Raw genomic sequence first — 26,993 nt, 5'->3', positions numbered from 1 at the left:
ACCAAAAATCAGCCATTCCAGCTGTTTGTAGCTCCATGATGGTTCACTGATGGGAGCAGCTATGTAAAAGATGGGCAAAGGAAAGCGTGAGCCACTGTGGTAGAAGAGTACAGTTGTGAATATGGCACCGTGAAGTTTTATGCACTGTGTGGCTTTGGTGGGGTCTTAAGTTGTGGTCTGACACACACTGCTGTTGTTCCTCTGGATTTAGTGAAATGGCTTATGCAGGAGGACCTACAGAAGTACAGGGGCATTCTTAATGGATTTTCAGTTACACTCAAAGAGAATGGTTTCTGTGGTTTGTCCAAAGGATGGGCCCCGACCCTCATTGGCTACTCCCTGCAGGGGCTCTGCAAGGTTGGCTTTTAAGAAGTATATGCTTGGAGAGGAGAATGCCTATCTGTGGCGCACGTCACTGAATTTGTGTGTATCTGCCAGTGCTGAATTCTTTGCTGACATTGCTCTGGCTCCTATGGAAGCTGCTAAGCTTCGAATTCAAACCCAACCAGGTTATGCTAACACTCTGAGGGATGCACCTCCCAAAATGTATAAGGAAGAAGGCTTAAAGCCGTTCTACAAGGGGGTTGCTCCTCTTTGGATGAGACAGATATCATACGCCATGATGAAGTTTGCCTGCTTTGAACATACTGTTGCTGATTCCGTGGTGTCTGTGTTGCATAAAGAGAAGGGTAGCAATGCCTCTCAGGTCCTCAACAGACTTAGATTTATAGATGTATGGAAGGGACTCTTTACCCGCATCATCATGATCGGCATTCTGACTGCACTCTGTGAAGGTCTGCTTCAGGCTCCCTCGCCCTCCTCCCCGTGAGATGCCAGAGTCTCTGAAGAAGAAGCTTGGGTACACTCAGTAGAAAAATGAAAGCAAATATGGACTGAATCTGCATGTTGATCAGTGTTTGAGGAAAATACAACTGGACGAGAGATAATCCAGGCTTGCAAAGCATGCCAGTTGATGAGGACAGGGAAAAAGCAGCACACGGGAACAAGGAACCAAGGGGAAGAGCCAGGGCAACACTGGGAGATAGATTTCACTGAGGAAAGGCCAGACAAGTACGGGTATCGCTATATGTTGGTTCTGGTAGATACCTTCTCAGGGTGGGTGGAAGCCTTCCCTGCTAAGGGAGAGACAGCAATAGTGTTTGCTAAAAAGATCTTAGAGGAGATAATGCTTAGGTACGGGCTGCCGGTGACTATGGGCTCTGATAACGGACCTGCCGTTGTGGGCCAGATTGTACAAGGGTTGGCCCAAGCTCTGGGGACAAAATGGAAGTTACATTGTGAATATAATCCCAAGAGTTCAGGACAGGTTGAGAGGATGAATCGGACCCTAAAAGAAACTTTGACAAAGTTGGCAATAGAGACTGGCAGGGACTGGGTGACCCTCCTTCCCTTCGCACTCTTTCAGGCACGTAACACCCCTTATAAGCTGCCCTTAAAACCTAGACGGAAAGGCCCTTGTGTTGTTCTCCGTGCCACTCCTACGGGGTTGGACCCTGGGTTCACTGCAATCACGTGCGGCAAGCAACATTGGAAGAACAGGAAATGAAAGAGGAGTCCTCACCCGTACTGAAACTCGTCCGCCGGGAGGTCTCCTAGTTCTCTGCTGATCAGTGACGGGAAGACTCATGAGCTGCTCAACAAGACCTCAGGAATCCACCCTCCTGGGTCCACTTATAGTGTCAGCGGCCCAAGATGGAAAAGAGGAAGATTCCTCTACTTGAACAACAGACAGGGGGGAATGTGAGGCGAGCAGAAGTAACGCAGCTTAGATTAGGAGTAGGCCGTCCTACTTGATAAGATTATCAGGTAGCTTTCACTTAACACTGGCCACTGTTTGTGAATTAAGACGAATTAGCTTTCACTTAACACTGACCGATGTTTGTCAATTAGGACATTAGGAATGGGGCGGAAACCCCCAGGAAAGACCCCCGCGTGCGAAAGTATTGACCAATGAAATTGTTTTGCAAACGTGTAACCAATCTGCTTCTCACTCTATAAATTTGTGTAACCACTTGGGCTCGGGGCTCTCTGACTCACACCACTGCGTTGGTTGCAGGAGGAGAATCCTGTCTCGAGTCAGTAACAAACATCCCTTCCTGCGAGTTGCACTGTCTTGAAGGCCTTCTCTCTTCCCACTCGGGGATTCGGACATCGGGCATAACAATTACTTTACAATATTGTGGTGATTTGGCCATACATTGACATAAATCAGCCATGGGTGTACATGTGTTCCCCATCCTGATTCCCCATCCCATATCACTCCCTATCCCATCCCTCTGGGTCAGCCAAGTGCACCAGCCGTGAGCACCCTGTCTTATGTATCGAACATGGACTGGCTATCCATTTCACATATGATAATATACAGGTTTCAATGTTATTCTCTCAGATCATCCCACCCTCGCTGTCTCCTACAGAGTCCAAAAGACTATTCTATAAATCTGTGTCTCTTTTGCTGTCTCCCATATAGGGTTATCATCTCCAACTTCCTAAATTCAATATATATGCCTTAGTATACTTTATTGGTATTTTTCTTCTTGACTTACTTCACTCTGTATAATAGGCTCCAGTTTCATCCACCTCATTAGAATGGATTCAAATGTGTTCTTTTTAATGGCTGAGCAATATTCCATTGTGTCTATATGCCACAGCTTTCTTACCCATTTGTCTGCTGATGGACATCTAGGATGATTCCATGCCCTGGTTATTGTAAACAGTGCTGTGATGAACATTGGGGCACACGTGTCTTTTTCAAGGCTGGGTGAATCACGATTTGAATAAGAGAAACCATGATGAATATTAGCCTGTTAGTGGTAAACCCTGCACATGAGTTTGTTTGAAGGAGTGGGACCAAAGTTGGAGATGGTTGTTCCAAACCGGCTGAGAGTGCTCAGTTGGACATGTGGGGTGCTGTCCTGCTGGGAGACATCTCTGATTGCTCTGTTCTCACCAGCAACAAAGGATTTTCTTTCCTTGCTTTCATTTCTGTTGTTTCCCTTTCTCCCTCTTTCCTCCCTACATGCCTTTCTTTCACAAACATTCAATGTGCTGTGCTGTGCTTGTCTTCATTGCCCAGCCGTGTTCAACTTTTTGACCCCATGGACTGTAGCCCACCAGGCTCCTCTGTCCACGGGGATTCTCCAGGCAAGCATACTGGAGAAGGTTGCCATTCCCCCCTGCAGCAGATCTTCCCAAACCAGCGATTGAATCCTGCTCTCCCATGTTGCAGGTGGGTATTTGTTTTTATACTATCTGAGCTGTCAGGAAACCCTTAAAATAGGCTTCATCTGACATTATGTTTTTCATATCTTTAGGACCAAATGGGGTCTATTTTAGGCTTTAAATGTCTTTCCTTACTTTTAGAACACACAAAACACAGTTATTCCAAGTATCTTAATGTCTCTGTCTGCAATTACTAAAATCTACGTCACTTTTGCCTGAGTTTCTGTTCTCAAGGGAATTTTAGTAATGTGTTTCTTACCTTCATGAGCTTTAACATGTTCTTAATGTGGTTCGGGGTTAGTTCCATATTCTTCTTGTGAATTGGCTGCTCATGTCTTTAAACATGTCTTCATAAATTTAAAGGCCAGTGATACATCTTTCTTTTAAATGTTGGCTCTTGCCTCTTGCCTATTTTTCTTTCAGGTTTTAAGATCGTCTAAAAATTCTAAGAGTCATCTTTTGGCTTTGCTTATGGCGTGCTTTTTCTACCTCTTGAAATATTCAGCAGTGTGATGGACCCTGCATGAGTAAGCAACAAGTGGACACCAGGATTTGAACACTTCACAGGAAACCCAGGAAGACCCACTAAGCCAACAAACTGTCCCCAGGGATGCACCTCAGGCTCGTTGACTCTACGAGTCAAATGGAAAAACGAGGACTGAGGTGGAAGACACAATAAACTCCCCTTTCCTCCAGAGCCAACCATCTCAATGAGAGACCATGGAAACTAGGTCCACAGGACAGGATGACCCAGTGTTTCGTCCAAGAAGATAGAAGCTTGTGGAACCTGCTCATGGAAATGATTTCCATCATGGTTTTGGCTGTGAGGTAAGAATCAAGGGAGCTTCCAACAAGAAAACAAGATGAGAAAAGAGATTTGTGAGGGCACGTGTTGAGAAGACCATTGCACACAAGGCTAACACACTTCTGAGAAGCTCCACCCCTTGCTGGGAATACTAATCAGCCACAGGTGGGCATTTCCTGCATGGGATCGCCCAGCACAACCTGAAGCATGCATTTCTCTGCCCCTTCCCCATCAACTTGTTCAAATCCAAGCCTGGGTAGTACTCCTAAGTGAGGTGACCCTGAGTCCTAGACTTGAAACGAGACAGCTCCGTGTGGAGCAATCGCAAGTGTATTCACTACATTCTCACAGCCTGAAGACAAGGGTTTCCCGACTGGAGACCAGAAAACGGAGCAGAGTTCCGGGAACACTGTGACAAGGAGGTGGGATGGAAAGGTTTCTGTGGGCTGGACCAGAATTCAATGGGCTTCAAGGAGCATGAAGACCACATTGCAGGAGGAACATGGTATGATTCTCACATCCAGAAACACTTAAACACAACCTAGTTGTCATGGAGGGAGTTTAGGCCAGATATGAAAAGCTAGATAATGGTGAAAGCTTAGAGAGACAGAATGAATGCCCGAGGAGTGTGGCTCTGTGGCAAGGTTGGAGGAGACGTACTCTGTCTGCTGTGCGACCCATCAGAGTTGACATAGACGTGAGGGTGGCAGATGAGTTTGGAGGCCTCGTTAAGGCATTACAAATGCCTCACTTCTCCCAGCAAATCATCTGAATTGTTGCCCATTCTCGGCTAGACATGTCAGGATGGGGCTTTTTGATGTCAAAGCTCACCCTGGGCCACCATTGGCTGGGGAAGAGACTTCCTGACCTCATAAACCATGAGGGTGAGTCTCCAATGGGACGGGTATATATAGGGGTGCTCAGGTGCTCTGAGCAGACCACCGTGAGTCCTCCAAATGACTGAGGTGACTGGGAAGCCACAAGGCTCTAGAGTAGTTATGGAATTCCCACCTCCTGTTACCCAGGAGAAGATGAAGACCTCCTATTAATTGAGATGCAGTAAAAATGTCAAGGTGAGCTGAATCCAGCCAAACGTCTCTTTCCCATCGATCCCACTCCAAAAGACACCCTCCACGGTCCTTCCCTGGCACATAACCCTTCTCTGCCCACACCCTTTCTTCTGAAGCCATCGTTCCCACCTGCCTTCACTCTCTTCCCTAAACCAGTGCCATTCTTGCTCCCTGTCTGGTTTTCTCCAGGTGGCCACAGTAACCTTGAGGGTGAATAATCCCATTCTGGCAAAGCTGTCCAAGTAAACTTCTCTGAAAACTCCAACCAGAAAAAAAGCTTAAGAAAATCATATGCTCAAAGCTCTGTAGCCAGATTTCCAAGACGAATGAACAGCTGAATCAGAAGGAACCAGAGGACGTCACAGAGACCATGGAGACCCCTGCCATTCCAGCCAATAAGAATGAATCAGAGCAGATTCCAGAGACCATGGAGGCCCCTGCCATTCCAGTTAATCAGAATGAACCAGAGGATGTCCCAGAGACCATGGAGACCTCTGCCATTCCAGCTAGTCAGAACAAACCATTGGAGGTCCCAGAGACCATGGACACTCCTGCCATTCCAGCTGGACCAGTGGACAGCCAGTGACTTGGGGCATGGCTAGAGAACTCAGAAATGCTTGGGGGTCTGGCCGCTGAGTACTGGACAAGAATAGAGATGTCTAATATTATAGAAACTGCATACATTAATAACGAATATAAAATAAAATCAACCTGATATGAAATTACGTTTGTCTCTGAGTTCTCTGACAGTGGGGGGGAGAGAGGGCAGGGAAGCGATAATTGTGTGAGGAGGGAGGGAGATGGCTTCTGTGGAGTTGGAGATGGGACCAGAAGGTCCAGGTTGCCAGAAAGTAGGGCGAAAAACTGGTTCCAAACTGAGCTTCCAAGACACACTTCCCATAGGAAAGAGGAAGAGGACTTGGTTTTTCTCTGTGTGAGTGCAGAGATGGACACTTTGCTGGGGAGCTGGGTCTTGTGTGGGGGTTCACTGCCATTTGTTCAAAAGGCATCCAAAGGAGCTGCCCCATCAAAGGAATGGAATATTGACATTTGCAGCAACATGGAAGGTAGAATATTGAGTAAAATACCTTAGAGAGAGTGACAAATACTGGATGATATCACTTATAGAATCTAAACATACAGTAAAGTAGATAATATGATAAAAATGGAGGCACACAAATATAGAGAAGCTTCTACTGGTTACCAGCGGGGAGGGGAAGAGGACGGGGCAATACAGAGGTGGGGGAGTGGGAGGCACGCAGTGTTAGTTAGGTGGAAGATGAGCTCATGGATGCATTTTACAACTTGGGGAATAGAGCCAGGACTTTATCATAAGGATCAATGGAAAGCAAGCTTTAAAAGTTGTATAATAAGAAAGAAAAGGAAAGAAAGGAGGGGGAAGAAGGAGGGAAGATAGGAAGGAAAAGAATGGCATTTTTGGAGGTCAAAAATCAAATACTGATTAGGAACTTTTGGGTAAAGGAAGGTATTTCTTTTTTATTTTATTTTATTTTATTTAAATTTGTGGGTAATTACTTTACAATATTGTGGTGTTTTTTGCCATACATTGACATGAATCAGCCATGGGTGTACATGTGTTCCCCATCCTGATCCCCCCTCCCACCTCCCCCCACATCCCATCCCTCTGTGTCAGCACAGTGCACCAGCCTTGAGCACCCTGTCTTATGCATCGAACATGGACTGGCTATCCCTTTCACATACGATAATATACTTCTTTCAATGCTATTCTCTCAGATCATCCCACCCTCACCGTGTCCCACAGAGTCCAAAAGACTGTTCCGTAAATCTCTGTCTGTTTTGCTGTCTCCCATATAGGGTTATCATTTCCAGCTTCCTAAATTCAATATATATGCCTTAGTAGAGTGTATTGAAGTTTTCCTTTCTGACTTACTTCGCTCTGTATAATAGGCTCCAGTTTCATCCATCTCATTAGAATGGATTCAAATGGGTTCTTTTTAATGACAGAGAAATGTTCCATTGCGTCTACGTACCACTGCTTTCTTAACCACTTGTCTGCTGATGGGTATCTAGGTGGCTTCCATGCCCTGGCTATTGTAAAACACTGGTGTGAAGAACATTGGGGCACACGTGCCTTTTTTACTTCTGGATGAATCACGATTTGAATAGGAGAAAACGTGATGAATATTAGCCTGTTAGAGGTAAACCCTACACATGAGTTTTCTTGAAGGAGTGGGACTAAAGTTGGAGATGGTTGTTTCAAACCGGCTGAGAGTGCTCAGATGGACATGTGGGTGCTGTCCTGCTGGGGGACATCCCTAGTTGCTCTGTTCTCACCAGTAACAGAGGATTTTCTTTCCTTCCTTTCATTCCCTTGTTTCCCTTTCTCCCTCTTTCCTCCCTATCTGAATTTCTTTCACAAACATTCAGTGTGCTGCACTGTGCTGTGCTTCATTGCTCAGCCATGTCCAACTCTTTTTGACACCATGGACTGTAGCCCACCAGGCTTCTCTGTCCTTGGGGGTTCTCCAGGAAAGCATACTGGCGCACACTGTGATTACCCCTTCGATGGTGATCTTCCCAACCCATGAATTGAATCCTGGTCTAGGATGTTGCAGGTGGGTTTTTTTTTTTTCTTTTTTTTACTATCTGAGCCATCAGGAAACCCTTAAAATATGCTTCATCTGACATTATGTTTTTCATATCTGTAAGATTAAATGGGGTCTACTTTAGGATTTCCATGACTCTCCTTACTTTTAGAACACACAAAACACAGTTATTCCAAGTATCCTAATGTCTCTGTCTGCAATTACTAAAATCTGTGCCACTACTGCCTGGGTTTCAGGTCTCAAGGGAATTTTACTATGATTTTTCTTACCTTCATTAGATTTAATATGTTCTTAACGTGGTTCGGGCTAGTTCCATACTCTTCTTGTGAATTGGCAGCTCGTGTCTTTAAACATGTCTTCATAAATTTAAAGGCCAGTGATACATCTTTATTTTAAAGTGTTGGCTCATGCCTCTTCCCCATTTTTCTATCAGGTTTTAAGATCATCTAACATTTTTTAGAGTCATCTTTTGGGTTTGTTTATGGCGTGATTGATCTACCTCTTAAAATGTTCACCAATGTGATGGACCCTGGGTGAGAAAGCAACAAATGGAAAACAGGATGTGAACACTTCACAAGAAACCCAGAAAGACCCACGAAGCCAACAAACTGCCCACAGGGGTGCACTTCAGGCTGGATGACCCTACGAGTCAACAGGAAGACCAAAGACTGAGGTGGAGTACACAATCCATTCGCATTTCCTCCAGAGCCAACCAGCTCAATGAGAGACATTGGGAACTAGATGCACAGGACAGGATGACTCAGTGTTTCATCCAAAAAGCTGGAAGCTTCTGGCAGCTGCTCATGGAAATAAATTCCATCTTGGTTTTGGCGGTGAAGTAAAGTCCAAGGGAGCTTCCAACAAGAAAACAAGATGAGAAAAGAGATTTGTGAGGGCACGTGTTGAGAAGACCTTTGCACACAAGGCTCACACAGCTCTGGGCAAGCTCAACCCCTTGCTGGGAATACTCATCAGCCACAGGGGGCATTTCCTGCATGGGATCGCCCAGCGCAACCTGAAACATGCATTTCTCTGCCCCTTCCCCATCACCCTGTTCATCCCCAAGACTGGGTTGTACTCCTAGTTAGGTGACCCTGAGTCCTAGACTTGAAACGAGACAGCCCCTTGTGCAGCAAGGGCAAGTGTATTCACTGCATTCTCACAGCCTGAAGACAAGGATTTCTGACTGAAGACCAGAAAATGGAAGAGATCTCTGGGAACACTGAGACACGGAGGCGGGATGGAAAGGTTTCTGTCGGCTGGCCCAGAATTCAATGGGCTTCAAGGTGCATTAAGACCACATTGCAGGACGAACGAGCAATGATTCTCACATCCACAGACACTTAAACACAACCTAGTTGTCATGGAGGGAGTTTAGGCAAGATATGAAAAGCTAGATAGTGGTGAAAGCTTAGAGAGAACAGAATGAATGACTGTTGAGTGTGGCTGTGGGGCAAGGGTTGGAGGAGATGCACTCTGCCTGCTGTGTGACCCATCAGAGTTGACATAGAGGGGAGGGTGGCAGGTGAGTTTGGAGGCCTGTTTAAGGCATTGCAAATGCCTCATTTCTCCCAGTAAATCATCTGAATTGCTGCCCATCCTCTGCTAGACATGTCAGGTTGAGGCTTTGTGATGTCAAAGCTCACCCAGAGACACCATTGGCTGGGGAAGAGACTTGCTGACCCCCTAAAGCTGATGGTGAGGCTCCATGGGGTCGGGTATATATAGGGTAGCTCAGCGGTCTGAGCAGACCTCTGTGAGTCCTCCAAATGACTGAGGTGACTGGCAAGCCACAAGGCTCCAGAGTAGTTATGGAACACCCACCGCCTGTAACCCAGGAGAAGATGAAGACCTCCTATCTATTGAGGTCAAGAACAAATGTCAAGGTGAGCTGAACCCAGGCAAACTCCTCTTGGCCATGGACCCCACTCCAAAAGACACCCTCCATGGTCCTTGCCTGGCACATAACCATTCTCTGCCCACACCCCTTGTCCTGAAGCCATCGTTCACACCTGTCTTCACACTCTCCCTAAACCAGTGTCATTCTTTGCTCGCTTTCTTGTTTTCGCCAGGGGGCCAGTGTAACCATGCGAGTGAATAATCCTTTTCCGCAAAGCTGCACAAGAAAATTTCTTAGAAAACTCCCACCGCAAAAAATTTTCAGAAATTCAGAATCTCAAAGCTGTGTAGCCAGAGTTCCAAGGCGAATGAACAGCTGTATGCCAAGGAACCAGAGGAGGTCCCCTAGACCATGGAGACCCCTGCCATTCCAGTTAATCAGAATGAACCAGAGGATGTCCCAGAGACCATGGAGACCCCTGCCATTCCAGCTAATCAGAACGAATCAGAGGAGGTCCCAGAGACCATGGACCCATGCCATTCCAGCTGGACCAGTGGACAGCCAGTGACTTCGGGGCATGTCTAGACACCTCAGAAATGCACAGGGTCTCACCGCTGAGTACTGGCCGACAGTACAGATGCTGAATACTATAGCAACTGCATACATTAATAACGAAAAAAAATAAAATCAAGCTGATGTGAAATTATGTTTGTCTCTGAGTTCTCTGATATGGGGAGCAGAGAGGCCAGGGAAGGGATACGTGTGTGAGGAAGGAGGGAGATGGCTTCTGTGGAGCTGGAGATGGGACCAGAAGGTCCAGGTTGCCAGAAAGTAGGGTGAGAAACTGGTTCCAGACTGAGCTTCAAAGACACACTTCCCATGGGAGAAGAGGAAGAGGACTTGGTTTTTCTCTGTGTGAGTGCAGAGATGGACACTTTGCTGGGGGGCTGGGTCTTGTGTGGGGAGGCATTGCCATTTGTTCAAAAGGCATCCAAAGGAGCTGCCCCATCAAAAGAATGGAATATTGACATTTGCAGCAACATGGCAGGTAGAATATTGAGTAAAATACCTCAGACGGAGGTTGACAAATACTGTATGATATCACTTAAAGAATCTAAACATAACGCAAAGTAGAGAATATGATAAAAATGGAGGTGCACAAATATAGAGAAGCTTCTACTGGTTAGAGGCGGGGAGGGGAAGAGGGCGGGGCAATACAGAGGTGGGGGAGTGGGAGGCACGCAGTGTTAGTTAGGTGGAAGATGAGCTCATGGATGCATTTTACAACATGGGGAATAAAGCCAGGACTTTATCATAAGGATCAATGGAAACCAAGCTTTAACACTTGTATAATAAGAAAGAAATCGAACGAAAGCAGGGGGAGGAAAGAGGGAAGAAAGGAAGGAAAGAATGACATTTTTGGAGGTCAAACATCAAATACTGATTAGGAACTTTTTGGCAAAGGAAGGTATTTTTATTTTATTTTATTTTATTTTATTTTAATTTGTGGGTAATTACTTTACAATATTGTGGTGTTTTTTGCCATACATTGACATGAATCAGCCATGGGTGTACATGTGTTCCCCAATCTGATCCCCCCTCCCACCTCCCCCCACATCCCATCCCTCTGTGTCAGCACAGTGCACCAGCCTTGAGCACAATGTCTTATGCATCGAACATGGACTGGCTATCCATTTCACATATGATAATATACATGTTTCAATGCTATTCTCTCAGATCATCCCACCCTCGCCATGTCCCACAGAGTCCAAAACACACTTCTGTAACTCTGTGTCTCTTTTGCTGTCTCCCATATAGGGTTATCATCTCCAGCTTCCTAAATTCAATATATATGCCTTAGTAGAGTGTATTGAAGTTTTCCTTTCTGACTTACTTCGCTCTGTATAATAGGCTCCAGTTTCATCCACCTCATTAGAATGGATTCAAATGGGTTCTTCTTAATGGCTGAGCAATATTCCACTGTGTCTATGTTCCACAGCTTTCTTACCCATTTGTCTGCAGATGGACATCTAGGTTGCCTCCATGCCCCGGCTATGGTAAACACTGGTGTGATGAACATTGGGGCACACGTGCCTTTTTCACTTCTGGGTGAATCACGATTTGAATAGGAGAAAACGTGATGAATATTAGCCTGTTAGAGGTAAACCCTACACATGAGTTTGCTTGAAGGAGTGGGACTAAAGTTGGAGATGGTTGTTTCAAACCGGCTGAGAGTGCTCAGATGGACATGTGGGGTGCTGTCCTGCTGGGGGACATCTCTAGTTGCTCTGTTCTCACCAGCAACAAAGGATTTTCTTTCCTTCCTTTCATTCCCTTATTTCCCTTTCTCCCTCTTTCCTCCCAACCTGAATTTCTTTCACAAACATTCAATGTGCTGCGCTGTGCTGTGCTTCATTGCTCAGCCGTATCCAACTCTTTTTGACACCATGGACTGTAGCCCACCAGGCTCCTCTGTCCTTGGGGGTTCTCCAGGAAAGCATACTGGAGCAGGCTGCGATTCCCTCCTCCAAGGGGATCTTCCCAACCCATGGATTGAATCCTGGTCTAGCATGTTGCAGGTGAGTTTTTTTCTGTTTTTCTTTTTTTTACTATCTGAGCCATCAGGAAACCCTTAAAATATGCTTCATCTGACATTATGTTTTTCATATCTGTAAGATCAAATGGGGTCTACTTTAGGATTTACATAACTCTCCTTACTTTTAGAACACACAAAACACAGTTATTCCAAGTATCCTAATGTCGCTGTCTGCAATTACTAAAATCTACCCCACTACTGCCTGGGTTTCAGGTCTCAAGGGAATTTTAGTATGATTTTTCTTACCTTCGTTAGATTTAATATGTTCTTAACGTAGTTGGGGCTAGTTCCATACTCTTCTTGTGAATTGGCAGCTCATGTCTTTAAACATGTCTTCATAAATTTAAAGGCCCGTGATACATCTTTATCTTAAAGTGTGGGCTCGTGCCTCTTGCTCATTTTTCTATCAGGTTTTAAGATCTTCTCACAATTCTAAGAGTCATCTTTTGGGTTTGTTTACAGCATGCTTTTTCTACCTCTTAAAATGTTCAGCAGTGTGATGGACCCGGGGTGAGTAAGCAACAAATGGACAACAGGATGTGAACACTTCACAGGAAAGCCAGGAAGACCCACTAAGCCAACAAACTGTCCCCAGGGTTGCACCTCAGGCTGGCTGACCCTATGAGTCAATTGGAAAAACGAGGACTGAGGTGGAGCACACAATCCATTCCCCTTTCCTCCAGAGCCAAACAGCTCAATGAGAGGCTATGGGAACTAGATGCACAGGACAGGATGACTAGTGTTTCGTCCAAGAAGCTGGAAGCTTGTGGCAGCTGCTCATGCAGATGAATTCCACCTTGGTTTTGGCTGTGAGATAAGCTCCAAGGGAGCTTCCAGCAAGAAAACAAGATGAGAAAAGAAATTTATGAGGGCACGTGTTGAGAAGACTTTTGCACACAAGGCTCACACAGCTCTGGGCAAGCTCAACCCCTTGCTGGGAATACTCATCAGCCGCAGGGGGCATTTCCTGCATGGGATCGCCCAGCGCAACCTGAAACATGCATTTCTCTGCCCCTTCCCCATCACCCTGTTCATCCCCAAGACTGGGTTGTACTCCTAGTTAGGTGACCCTGAGTCCTAGACTTGAAACGAGACAGCCCCTTGTGCAGCAAGGGCAAGTGTATTCACTGCATTCTCACAGCCTGAAGACAAGGATTTCTGACTGAAGACCAGAAAATGGAAGAGATCTCTGGGAACACTGAGACACGGAGGCGGGATGGAAAGGTTTCTGTCGGCTGGCCCAGAATTCAATGGGCTTCAAGGTGCATTAAGACCACATTGCAGGACGAACGAGCAATGATTCTCACTTCCACAGACACTTCAACACAACCTAGTTGTCATGGAGGGAGTTTAGGCAAGATATGAAAAGCTAGATAATGGTGAAAGCTGAGAGAGAACAGAATGAATGCCCGAGGAGTGTGGCTGTGGGGCAAGGTTTGGAGGAGATGCACTCTGCCTGCTGTGTGACCCATCAGAGTTGACATAGAGGGGAGGGTGGCAGGTGAGTTTGGAGGCCTGTTTAAGGCATTACAAATGCCTCATTTCTCCCAGTAAATCATCTGAATTGCTGCCCATCCTCTGCTAGACATGTCAGGTTGAGGTTTTGTGATGTCAAAGCTCACCCAGAGACACCATTGGCTGGGGAAGAGACTTGCTGACCCCCTAAAGCTGATGGTGAGGCTCCATGGGGTCGGGTATATATAGGGTAGCTCAGCGGTCTGAGCAGACCTCTGTGAGTCCTCCAAATGACTGAGGTGACTGGCAAGCCACAAGGCTCCAGAGTAGTTATGGAACACCCACCGCCTGTAACCCAGGAGAAGATGAAGACCTCCTATCTATTGAGGTCAAGAACAAATGTCAAGGTGAGCTGAACCCAGGCAAACTCCTCTTGGCCATGGACCCCACTCCAAAAGACACCCTCCATGGTCCTTGCCTGGCACATAACCATTCTCTGCCCACACCCCTTGTCCTGAAGCCATCGTTCACACCTGTCTTCACACTCTCCCTAAACCAGTGTCATTCTTTGCTCGCTTTCTTGTTTTCGCCAGGGGGCCAGTGTAACCATGCGAGTGAATAATCCTTTTCCGCAAAGCTGCACAAGAAAATTTCTTAGAAACTCCCACCGCAAAAAATTTTCAGAAATTCAGAATCTCAAAGCTGTGTAGCCAGAGTTCCAAGGCGAATGAACAGCTGTATGCCAAGGAACCAGAGGAGGTCCCCTAGACCATGGAGACCCCTGCCATTCCAGTTAATCAGAATGAACCAGAGGATGTCCCAGAGACCATGGAGACCCCTGCCATTCCAGCTAATCAGAACGAATCAGAGGAGGTCCCAGAGACCATGGACCCATGCCATTCCAGCTGGACCAGTGGACAGCCAGTGACTTCGGGGCATGTCTAGACACCTCAGAAATGCACAGGGTCTCACCGCTGAGTACTGGCCGACAGTACAGATGCTGAATACTATAGCAACTGCATACATTAATAATGAAAATAAAATAAAATCAAGCTGATGTGAAATTATGTTTGTCTCTGAGTTCTCTGATATGGGGAGCAGAGAGGCCAGGGAAGGGATACGTGTGTGAGGAAGGAGGGAGATGGCTTCTGTGGAGCTGGAGATGGGACCAGAAGGTCCAGGTTGCCAGAAAGTAGGGTGAGAAACTGGTTCCAGACTGAGCTTCAAAGACACACTTCCCATGGGAGAAGAGGAAGAGGACTTGGTTTTTCTCTGTGTGAGTGCAGAGATGGACACTTTGCTGGGGGGCTGGGTCTTGTGTGGGGAGGCATTGCCATTTGTTCAAAAGGCATCCAAAGGAGCTGCCCCATCAAAAGAATGGAATATTGACATTTGCAGCAACATGGCAGGTAGAATATTGAGTAAAATACCTCAGACGGAGGTTGACAAATACTGTATGATATCACTTAAAGAATCTAAACATAACGCAAAGTAGAGAATATGATAAAAATGGAGGTGCACAAATATAGAGAAGCTTCTACTGGTTAGAGGCGGGGAGGGGAAGAGGGCGGGGCAATACAGAGGTGGGGGAGTGGGAGGCACGCAGTGTTAGTTAGGTGGAAGATGAGCTCATGGATGCATTTTACAACATGGGGAATAAAGCCAGGACTTTATCATAAGGATCAATGGAAACCAAGCTTTAACACTTGTATAATAAGAAAGAAATCGAACGAAAGCAGGGGGAGGAAAGAGGGAAGAAAGGAAGGAAAGAATGACATTTTTGGAGGTCAAACATCAAATACTGATTAGGAACTTTTTGGCAAAGGAATGTATTTTTATTTTATTTTATTTTATTTTATTTTAATTTGTGGGTAATTACTTTACAATATTGTGGTGTTTTTTGCCATACATTGACATGAATCAGCCATGGGTGTACATGTGTTCCCCAATCTGATCCCCCCTCCCACCTCCCCCCACATCCCATCCCTCTGTGTCAACACAGTGCACCAGCCTTGAGCAGAATATCTTATGCATCGAACATGGACTGGCTATCCATTTCACATATGATAATATACATGTTTCAATGCTATTCTCTCAGATCATCCCACCCTCGCCATGTCCCACAGAGTCCAAAAGACACTTCTGTAACTCTGTGTCTCTTTTGCTGTCTCCCATATAGGGTTATCATCTCCAGCTTCCTAAATTCAATATATATGCCTTAGTAGAGTGTATTGAAGTTTTCCTTTCTGACTTACTTCGCTCTGTATAATAGGCTCCAGTTTCATCCACCTCATTAGAATGGATTCAAATGGGTTCTTCTTAATGGCTGAGCAATATTCCATTGTGTCTATGTACCACAGCTTTCTCACCCATTTGTCTGCAGATGGACATCTAGGTTGCCTCCATGCCCCGGCTATGGTAAACACTGGTGTGATGAACATTGGGGCACACGTGCCTTTTTCACTTCTGGGTGAATCACGATTTGAATAGGAGAAAACGTGATGAATATTAGCCTGTTAGAGGTAAACCCTACACATGAGTTTGCTTGAAGGAGTGGGACTAAAGTTGGAGATGGTTGTTTCAAACCGGCTGAGAGTGCTCAGATGGACATGTGGGGTGCTGTCCTGCTGGGGGACATCTCTGGTTGCTCTGTTCTCACCAGCAACAAAGGATTTTCTTTCCTTCCTTTCATTCCCTTATTTCCCTTTCTCCCTCTTTCCTCCCAACCTGAATTTCTTTCACAAACATTCAATGTGCTGCGCTGTGCTGTGCTTCATTGCTCAGCCGTGTCCAACTCTTTTTGACACCATGGACTGTAGCCTGCCAGTCTCCTCTGTCCTTGCGGGTTCTCCAGGAAAGCATACTGGAGCAGCCCGCGATTCCCTCCTCCAAGGGGATCTTCCCAACCCGTGGATTGAATCCTGGTCTAGCATGTTGCAGGTGAGTTTTTTTCTGTTTTTCTTTTTTTTTACTATCTGAGCCATCAGGAAACCCTTAAAATATGCTTAATCTGACATTATGTTTTTCATATCTGTAAGATCAAATGGGGTCTACTTTAGGATTTACATAACTCTCCTTACTTTTAGAACACACAAAACACAGTTATTCCAAGTATCCTAATGTCGCTGTCTGCAATTACTAAAATCTACCCCACTACTGCCTGGGTTTCAGGTCTCAAGGGAATTTGAGTATGATTTTTCTTACCTTCGTTAGATTTAATATGTTCTTATCGTAGTTGGGGCTAGTTCCATACTCTTCTTGTGAATTGGCAGCTCATGTCTTTAAACATGTCTTCATAAATTTAAAGGCCCATGATACATCTTTATCTTAAAGTGTGGGCTCGTGCCTCTTGCTCATTTTTCTATCAGGTTTTAAGATCTTCTCACAATTCTAAGAGTCATCTTTTGGGTTTGTTTACAGCATGCTTTTTCTACCTCTTAAAATGTTCAGCAGTGTGATGGACCCGGGGTGAGTAAGCAACAAATGGACAACAGGATGTGAACACTTCACAGGAAAGCCAGGAAGACCCACTAAGCCAACAAACTGTCCCCAGGGTTGCACCTCAGGCTGGCTGACCCTATGAGTCAATTGGAAAAACGAGGACTGAGGTGGAGCACACAGTCCATTCCCCTTTCCTCCAGAGACAACCAGCTCAATGAGATGCTATGGGACCTAGATGCACAGGACAGGATGACTAGTGTTTCGTCCAACAAGCTGGAAGCTTGTAGCAGCTGCTCATTGAAATGAATTCCATCTTGCTTTTGGCTGTGAGGTAAAGTCCAAGGGAGCTTCCAACAAGAAAACAAGATGAGAAAAGAGATTTGTGAGGGCACATGTTTGAGAAGACCTTTGCACACAAGGCTCACACAACTCTGGGCAAGCTCAACCCCTTGCTGGGAATACTCATCAGCCACATCGGGCATTTCCTGCATGGGATCGCCCAGCACAACCTGAAACATGCATTTCTCTGCCCCTTCCCCATCACCCTGTTCATCCCCAAGACTGGGTTGTACTCCTAGTTAGGTGACCCTGAGTCCTAGACTTGAAACGAGACAGCCCCTTGTGCAGCAAGGGCAAGTGTATTCACTGCATTCTCACAGCCTGAAGACAAGGATTTCTGACTGAAGACCAGAAAATGGAAGAGATCTCCGGGAACACTGAAACACGAAGGCGGGATGGAAAGGTTTCTGTCGGCTGGCCCAGAATTCAATGGACTTCAGGGTGCATTAAGACCACATTGCAGGAGGAAGTGCAATGATTCTCGCTTCCACAGACACTTAAACACAACCTAGTTGTCATGGAGGGAGTTTAGGCAAGATATGAAAAGCTAGATAGTGGTGAAAGCTTAGAGAGAACAGAATGAATGACTGTTGAGTGTGGCTGTGGGGCAAGGGTTGGAGGAGATGCACTCTGCCTGCTGTGTGACCCATCAGAGTTGACATAGAGGTGAAGGTGGCAGGTGAGTTTGGAGGCCTGTTTAAGGCATTGCAAATGCCTCATTTCTCCCAGTAAATCATCTGAATTGCTGCCCATCCTCTGCTAGACATGTCAGGTTGAGGCTTTGTGATGTCAAAGCTCACCCAGAGACACCATTGGCTGGGGAAGAGACTTGCTGACCCCCTAAAGCTGATGGTGAGGCTCCATGGGGTCGGGTATATATAGGGTAGCTCAGCAGTCTGAGCAGACCTCTGTGAGTCCGTCAAGTGACTGAGGTGACTGGGAAGCCACAAGGCTCCAGAGTAGTTATGGAACACCCACCGCCTGTAACCCAGAAGAAGATGAAGACCTCCTATCAATTGAGGTCAAGAAAAAATATCAAGGTGAGCTGAACCCAGGCAAACTCCTCTTGGCCATGGACCCCACTCCAAAAGACACCCTCCACGGTCCTTGCCTGGCACATAACCATTCTCTGCCCACACCCCTTGTCCTGAAGCCATCGTTCACACCTGTCTTCACACTCTCCCTAAACCAGTGTCATTCTTTGCTCAATTTCTTGTTTTCGCCAGGGGGCCAGTGTAACCATGCGAGTGAATAATCCCATTCCAGCAAAGCTGCACAAGATAATTTCTCAGAAAACTCCAACCGCAAAAAATTTTAAGAAAATCAGAATCTCAAAGCTGTGTAGCCAGAGTTCCAAGGCGAATGAACAGCTGTATGCCAAGGAACCAGAGGAGGTCCCCTAGACCATGGAGACCCCTGCCATTCCAGTTAATCAGAATGAACCAGAGGATGTCCCAGAGACCATGGAGACCCCTGCCATTCCAGCTAATCAGAACGAATCAGAGAAGGTCCCAGAGACATGGACCCATGCCATTCCAGCTGGACCAGTGAACAGCCGGTGACTTCAGGGCATGTCTAGACACCTCAGAAATGCACAGGGTCTCGCCGCTGAGTACTGGCCGACAGTACAGATGCTGAATATTATAGGAACTGCATACATTAATAACGAAAATAACATAAAATCAACCTGGTGTTAGATTACGTTTGTCTCTGAGTTCTCTGATAGTGGAGAGCAGAGAGGACAGTGAAGGGATAAGTGTTTGAAGAGGGAGGGAGATGGCTTCTGTGGAGTTGGAGATGGGACTAGAAGGTCTACGTTGCCAGAAAGTAGGGGGAAGAACTGTTTCCAGACTGAGCTTCAAAGACACACTTCCCATGGGAGAAGAGGAAGAGGACTTGGAGTTTCTCTGTATGAATGCAGAGATGGACACTTAGCTGTGGAGCTGTGTCATATGTGTGGGGGGCATTGCCATTTGTTCAAAAGGCATCCAAAGGAGCTTCCCCATCAAAAGAATGGAATATTTACATTTGCAGCAACATGGCAGGTCGAATATTGAGTAAAATGACTCACACAGAGATAGACAAAAACTATATCATATCAGTTATAGAATCTAAACATACCACAAAGTAGAGAATATGATAAAAATGGAGGCGCACAGATATAGAGAAGTATCTACTGGTTAGAGACAGGGAGGGAAAGAAGGAGGGGAAATACAGAGGTGGGGTATGGGATCCACGCAGTGTTAGTTAGGTGGAAGATGAGCTCATGGATGCATTTTACTACATGGGGAATAGAGCCAGGACTTTGTCATGACTATAAATGGAAAGCAAGCTTTAACAATTTTATAATCAGAAAGAAAAGGAAAGAAAGAGGGAGGAGGAAGGAGGGAAGAAAGATGTGAAAAGAACGGCGTTTTTGGAGGTCGAAAAGCCAATACTGATTAGGCCCTTTTTGGCAAAGGAATGTATTTTATTTTATTTTATTTATTTTAATTGGTAGGTAATTACTGTGAGACGAGCAGAAGTAACGCAGCTTAGATTAGGTGTAGGCCTTCCTACTTGGTTAGATTATCAGGTAGCTTTCGCTTAACACTGACCACTGTTTGCCAATTAGGACCAATTAGCTTTCATTTAACACTTACTGATGTTTGCCAATTAGGAAATTAGGAATGGGACAGAAACACCCAGGAAAGTCCGGGGCGTGCGAAAATATTGACCAATGAAATTGCTTTGCATACGTGTAACCAATCCGCCTCTCACCCTATAAATTTGTGTAACAGCTTCGGCTCGGGGCTCTCTGACTCACACCACTGCTTTGGTTGCAGGCGGAGAGTCCCGGCTCGAGTCAGTAATAAACTTCCTTTCCTGTGATTTGCATTGTCTTGGAGGCCTTCTCTCTTCCCGCTCGGAGATTCAGACATCGGGCATAACATTTGGGGGCTCGTCCAGGATCCCTTTACTGGGGGAAGAGAACACTTTCAGGACAGAGGGAAAGGATAGGTAATAGCACAGGTGCTCAGGAAACTCAGGGGGCCCAAAAACCCAGTGCTGTGTTGTCAGCTGTCCGTGTGTTTGGCTTTGGCTCTCTGTGTTTGTGTGTGTGCCGGTCTTGTCTCAGGCAGGACAGGAAGTGCAGAGTAATTCTGGGGTCCTGCTGTAAAGCAGGAAGGTATTTGGCACAGGAAGTCCAGAGTAATTCCGGGGCCCTGCTGTAAAGCAGGAAGGTATCTGGCACAGGAAGTCCAGAGTAATTCCGGGGCTCTGCTGTGAAGCAGAAAGGTATCTGGCACAGGAGAAAGCTTTCTCCAGCTGGCTAAAGGCCGAGGCCAGCGAGCGCGCTGGAAGGCAGCCGGCTCTGTGGGAAGGAAAGTTCCTCTCCTGATCCCGAGTCTGGAAAGGGGGCCCAAAACCCAGTGCTGTGTTGTCGGCCGACATTTGTCAGTCCGTGTGTTTGTCTTTGGCTCTCCGTGTTTGTCCATGTTTGTGTATGTGTGGCATTGTCTCCTGTTCAATTCCCACTATTTTCAGGAGTTTCAGTGAACAGGCGAGCAGTTGTGGGGGCAATTGATGTGTCCCGGCCAGGGCTCTAGTTATTGATGAGTTATCCAGGGCTCTGGTGGACTCTGAAGGCCCTACAATAAGTGAGCCTCAATAACTAGAACCCAACCAGGTGAAACTCTCCTTTCACTACGATTGTCAACAGCTGTTGCTGGAGCGAATTCTGGCAGAAGCATGGAAACGGGTCCCAGGGGCCAATGGGAGGCCAACCGCCCAGCCTCATCTCGTGGACAAGGGGTTTCCTCTGTTGCAGCCTAACTGGGATTTTGAGCGAGGGGAAGGTAAGGAGCGTCTCCGAGTGTACCGCCAGACTCTGATGGCTGGCCTGCGGGCCCCAGCAAGAAAGCCAACAAATTTGGCAAAGGTAAATTTAGTAAGGCAAGAGCCCACTGAGAGCCCGGCAGCCTTCCTAGAGAGGCTAATGGAAGCTTTCAGGCAACATACACCTATGGATCCCCAGGCTGAGGAGTCACGTACTGCAGTTCTGTTAGCGTTTGTAAATCAGGCAGCCCCAGATATTAGGAAGAAATTACAAAAGATAGAGAGATTGGGAGAACAGACGATTCAGGATTTATTGAAAGCAGCCAAAAAGGTATTTAATAATAGGGAGACCCCAGAAGAAAGGGAAGAACGAATTCGATGGGAGGAAAGGGAATTAGCTGAGAAGATCAGGAAGGAAGATAGAGAATATAGAATGAGGGAAAACCAGAAGAACCAGAGGGAGCTAGCCCAGATTGTGGGAGAAAAACAGAAATAAAAAAGGCAGGCCCTAAAGAAAGATCAGTGCGCCTACTGCAAAGAACAGGGGCGCTGGAAAAACGAGTGCCCTAAGAGGGACCTGAGGAGAGGTATGACCCAGAGAGAGAATCTCCCCTGGATTTCGAGTTCTATATGCAGGGGAAGACAGTGACTAGGTGAGTCAAGACTCGGCACCCCTCCCCGAGTCCTGGGTATATGTTGGATAATCGCAGTCATGAGGAACTGGAAAATTCTGCTGCCTATTAGCCTGTCAAATGTAGACTTTGTACCTCTCTATGGTGGAGATCAGACCCAGAAAGTTCTTGCTCTTTTGCACCTGAGGACTCACTCACAGCTGTGGTGCTTTACCTTGCTGATCAGTGGTGGGCTATTGATAATATTGTGAAAATATCTGTCCCTTCTAGAGAGGAGCTTAAGCAGGTGAGAACTCTTGGGGAGAGAGTGGTTAAAGCAGGAAATGGAGAGAAATGAGATCCCATTCCTGTGTCATAGCAGTACTGATTATGCTAAGATTCTGTGGAAGAAAGGATAGGCCATTGGGTTTTATTCAGTTAAGCCTACCGAGCTGGGAGAATGACAGTCATGGATGGACTTGGACAGCCGACACATGTCTTATCCCTAGCCTTAAGAGATGAATAAATACCCGTTGGCCTGGGCTGAAACGGCAGGGATGGGACTGGCCAAACAGACATCCGGTCGTCATCAAGCTAAAGGCCTAGGCAACTCCTGTGAGGGTGAGATAGTACCCCATGAGCCAGGAAGCTCGGTGAAGGATCACTCCCCACATTCTATGTCTCATGAATACCGGAATTCTCAAGCAGTGTCAATCCCCTTGGAACACCCCCTTACTGCTGGTAAAGAAGCCAGGGGGGACAGATTACCTGCGAGAAGCCAACAAACAGTGAGTGACATCTAACCCGTATACCCTCCTGAGCAGTTTGCTGCCTGAGTACACTCTGTACACTGTGTTGGACTTGAAAGATAACTTTTTCAGCCTACCCCTGGTGGCCCAGGGCCAGGAGATATTTGCCTTTGAGTGGACTGAGGGGGAAGGCCAACCAGTAATCCCACAGAGGTTCAAGAGGCTCTGAGTGAGGACCTCTACGAATATCAGACTTGCCACCCAGAGGTCCTTCTGCTAATAGCCAGGCAAGAGGTCACCTGTTTGGGGTATAAGATCAGGCATGAGCAAAGGTGGCTAACCCAGGCCATGAAGGCCCAAGACTCCCTTCCAGGTGAGAGAGTATCTGGGGACTGTTGGATTTTGCAGACTGTTGACCATAGGGTTTGCTGAGAAGGCCCGGCCCTTGTATGAGGGAAGTAAAGAGACCCCAAGCTGGACTTAGACTGAGACAATGAAACAGGCTTTCCAGACACTCAGACGGGCCCTACTAGAAGCCCCAGCCCTTGCCCTACCTAACCCAAAATAACCCATTCCAGCTGTTTGTAGCTCCATGATGGTTCACTGATGGGAGCAGCTATGTAAAAGATGGGCAAAGGAAAGCAGGAGCCACCGTGGTAGAAGAATACAGTTGTGAATATTGCTCCATGAAGTTTTATGCACTGTGTGGCTTTGGTGGGGTCTTAAGTTGTGGTCTGACACACACTGCTGTTGTTCCTCTGGATTAAGTCAAATGGTGTATGCAGGTGGACCTACAGAAGTACAAGGGCATTCTTAATGGATTTTCAGTTACACTCAAAGAGAATGGTTTCCATGGTTTGGCCAAAGGATGGGCCCCGACCCTCATTGGCTACTCCCTGCAGGGGCTCTGCAAGTTTGGCTTTTATGAAGCATATATTGGAGAGGAGAATGCCTATCTGTGGCGCACGTCACTGAATTTGGCTGTATCTGCCAGTGCTGAATTCTTTGCTGACATTGTTCTGGCTCCTGTGGAAGCTGCTAAGCTTTGAATTCAAACCCAACCAGGTTATGCTAACACTCTGAGGGTGCAGCTCCCAAAATGTATAAGGAAGAAGGCTTAAAGGCGTTCTACAGGAGGGTTGCTCCTCTTTGGATGAGACAGATACCATACACCATGATGAAGTTTGCCTGCTTTGAACGTACTGTTGCTGATTCCGTGGTGTCTGTGTTGCATAAAGAGAAGGGTAGCAATGCCTCTCAGGTCCTCAAGAGACTTGGATTTAGAGGTGTATGGAAGGGAGTCTTTCCCCGCATCATCATGATCGGCACTCTGACTGCACTCTGTGAAGGTCTACTTCATGCTCCCTCGCCCTCCTCCCCCTGAGATGCCAGAGTCTCTGAAGAAGAAGCTTGGGTACACTCAGTAGATAAATGAAAGCAAATATGGACTGAATCTGCTTATTGATCAGTGTTTGAGGAAAATAAACTGGACGAGAGTTAATCCAGGCTTGCAAAGCATGCCAGCTGATGAGGACAGGGAAAAAGCAGGATTTCCATGACTCTCTTTATTTTTAAAACGCACAAAACACATTTATTCAAAGTATCCTAATGTCTCTGTGAGCAATTACTAAAATCTATGTTATTTCTGCCTGATTTCAGTTCTCAAGGGCATTTTAGTATCACTTTTCTTACCTTCGTTAGACTTAAAATGTTCTTAACGTGGTTCGGGTCTAGATCCATACTCTTCTTGTGAATTGGCTGCTCATGTCTTTAAACACGTCTTCATAAATTTAAAGGCCTGTGATACATCTTTCTTACAAAGTTTTGGCTCCTGCCTCTTGCCCATTTTTCTATCAGGTGTTAAGATCTTCTAAAAATTCTAAGACCACCTATCAATTGAGGTCCAGAAGAAAATGTCAAGATGAACTGAACCCAGCCAACTACTCTACCCATCGACACCACCCCAGACGACCCCCTCCCCTGTCATTGCCTGGCACATAACCCTTCCTTGCCCACACCCCTTCTCCTGAAGCCATCCTTCCCACCTGTCTTCACAGTCTTCCCTAAACTAGTGCCATTCATGCTCCCTGTCTTGTTTTCTACAGCAGGCCAGCTTATCCGTGAGGGCGAATAATCCTATTCTAGCAAAACTGCCCAATAAAACGTCTCTGAAAACTCCAACCACACAAAGGCTTAAGAAAATCAGATGCTCAAAGCTCTGTAGCCAGAATTCCAAGGCGATTGAACAGCTGAATCAGAAGCAACCAGACGAGATCCCAGATGGCATGGAGACCCCTGCCTTGTCAGGTAGTCAGAAGGAACCAGAGGAGGTCCCAGAGACCATGGAGACCAATGCCATTCCAGCTAATGAGAATGAGTCAGAGGAGGTCCCGGAAACCATGGAAACCCCTGCATTCCAGATAAACAGAACGAACCAGAGGAGGTCCCATAGACCATGGAGACCCCTGCCGTTCCAGCTAATCAGAATGAACAAGAAGAGGTCACAGAAACCATGGACACCCCCGCCATTCCAGCTGGACGAGTGGACAGCAACTGATTTCGGGGCATGGCTAGAAACCTCAGAAATGCTTGGGGGTCTGGCCGCTGAGTACTGGCCAAAAGTACAGATGCTGAATAGTATAGCAACTGCATACACTAATAACGAAAATAAAAGAAATCAAGCTGATTTGAAATTATGTTTGTCTCTGAGTTCTCTGATTGTGGGGGGCAGATAGGGCAGGGAAGGTATAAGTGTGTGAGGAGGGAGGGTGACGGCTTCTGTGGAATTGAAGATGCTACAAAAAGGTCCAGGTTGCCAGAAAGTAGGTGGAAAGACTGGTTCCAGACTGAGCTTCAAATACACACTTCCCATGGGAGAAGAGGAAGAGGACTTGTTTCTCTGTGCGAGTGCAGAGATGGACACTTAGCTGGGGAGCTGTGTCATGTGTAGGGGGGGCATTGCCATTAGTTCAGAAGGCATACAAAGGAGCTGCCCCATCAAAAGAATGGAATATTGACATTTGCAGCAGCATTGAAGGTAGAATATTGAGTAAAATAACACAGACAGAGATTGGCAAATACTGTATGATATCACTTTTAAAATGTAAACATACTACAAAGTAGATAACATGATAATAATGGAGGTGCACAAATATAGAGAAGCATCTACTGGTTCCCAGCGTGGAGGGAAGAGGGCGGGGCAATACAGAGGTGTTGGAGTGGGAGGCACACAGTAATAGTTAGGTGGAAAATGAGCTCAGGTATGCATTGTACAACATGGGGTATACAGTCAGGACTTTGTCATTCCTATACATGGAAAGCAAGCATTAACAGTTGTATAATCAGAAAGAAAAGAAAAGAAATAGAGGGGAGGAAGAAGGGAAGAAAGGAAGGAAAAGAAGGACTTTTTTTTGGTCACAAGTCAACAGTGATTCGGCCCTTTCAATCAAAGGATTCTATTTTATTTTATTTTATTTATTTTAATTCGTGGGTATTTACTTTACAAAATTGTGGTGGATTTTCCCATACACTGACATGAATCAGCCATGGGAGAATATGTATTCCTCATCCTGATTTCCCCAACAACTTCCTCCAAATCCAATCCCTCTGGGTGGGCCCATAAACCAGTCGTGGGCACCGTGTCTTATGCATCGAACATGGACTGGCTATCCCTTTCACATATGATAATATACATGTCTCAGTGTTATTCTCTCAGATCATCCCACCCTCAGCATTTCCCACAGAGTGCAAAAGACTGTTCTTGAAATCTGTGTCTCTTTTGCTCTCCCATATAGGGTTATCATCTCCATCTTCCTAAATTCCATATATATGCCTTAGAATAGTGTATTGGTGTTTTTCTTTCTGACTTACTTCACTCTGTATAATAGGTTGCAGTTTCATCCACCTCATTAGAATGGATTCACATGTGTTCTTTATAATGACTGAGCAATATTCCACTGTGTCTATGTACCACAGCTTGCTTACCCATTTGTCTGCTGACAGACATCTATGTGGTTTCCATGCCCTGGTTATTGTAAACAGTGCTGTGATGAACATTGGTGCACACGTATCTTTTTCACTTCTGGGTGAGTCAGCATTTGAATGAGGAGAAACTGTGATGACTATTAGCCTGTTAGTGGTAAACCCTGCACATGAGTTTGGTTGAAGGAGTGGGACCAAAGTTGGTGATGGTTGTTTCAAACCGGCTGAGAGTGCTCAGATGGACATGTGTGGTGCTTTCCTGCTGGGGGACATCTCTGGTTGCTCTGTTCTCACCAGCAACGGAGGATTTTCTTTCCTTCCTGTCATTTCCCTTGTTTCCCTTTCTCCCTCTTTCCTCCCTACCTGAATCTCTTTCACAATTATTCAATGTGCTGCACTGTGCTGTGCTTCGTGGTTCAGCCATATCCAAGTGTTTCTGACCCTATGGAACGTAAGCCA

General features: G+C 46.2%; 1 pseudogene; it reads right to left on the bottom strand.

Annotated features, from left to right (window-relative positions):
• Positions 1 to 23,469, bottom strand: part of LOC122434705 — a 275,692-nt pseudogene extending 252,223 nt beyond the window's left edge.
• Positions 23,470 to 26,993: the final 3,524 nt, after the last annotated feature.

This window comes from Cervus canadensis, chromosome X, assembly GCF_019320065.1.
Source record: "Cervus canadensis isolate Bull #8, Minnesota chromosome X, ASM1932006v1, whole genome shotgun sequence".
In the NCBI taxonomy this organism is placed as follows: Eukaryota; Metazoa; Chordata; class Mammalia; order Artiodactyla; family Cervidae; genus Cervus; species Cervus canadensis.
The sequence above is the reverse complement of the archived record's forward strand: the minus strand, read 5'-3'. Positions and strand labels throughout refer to the sequence as shown.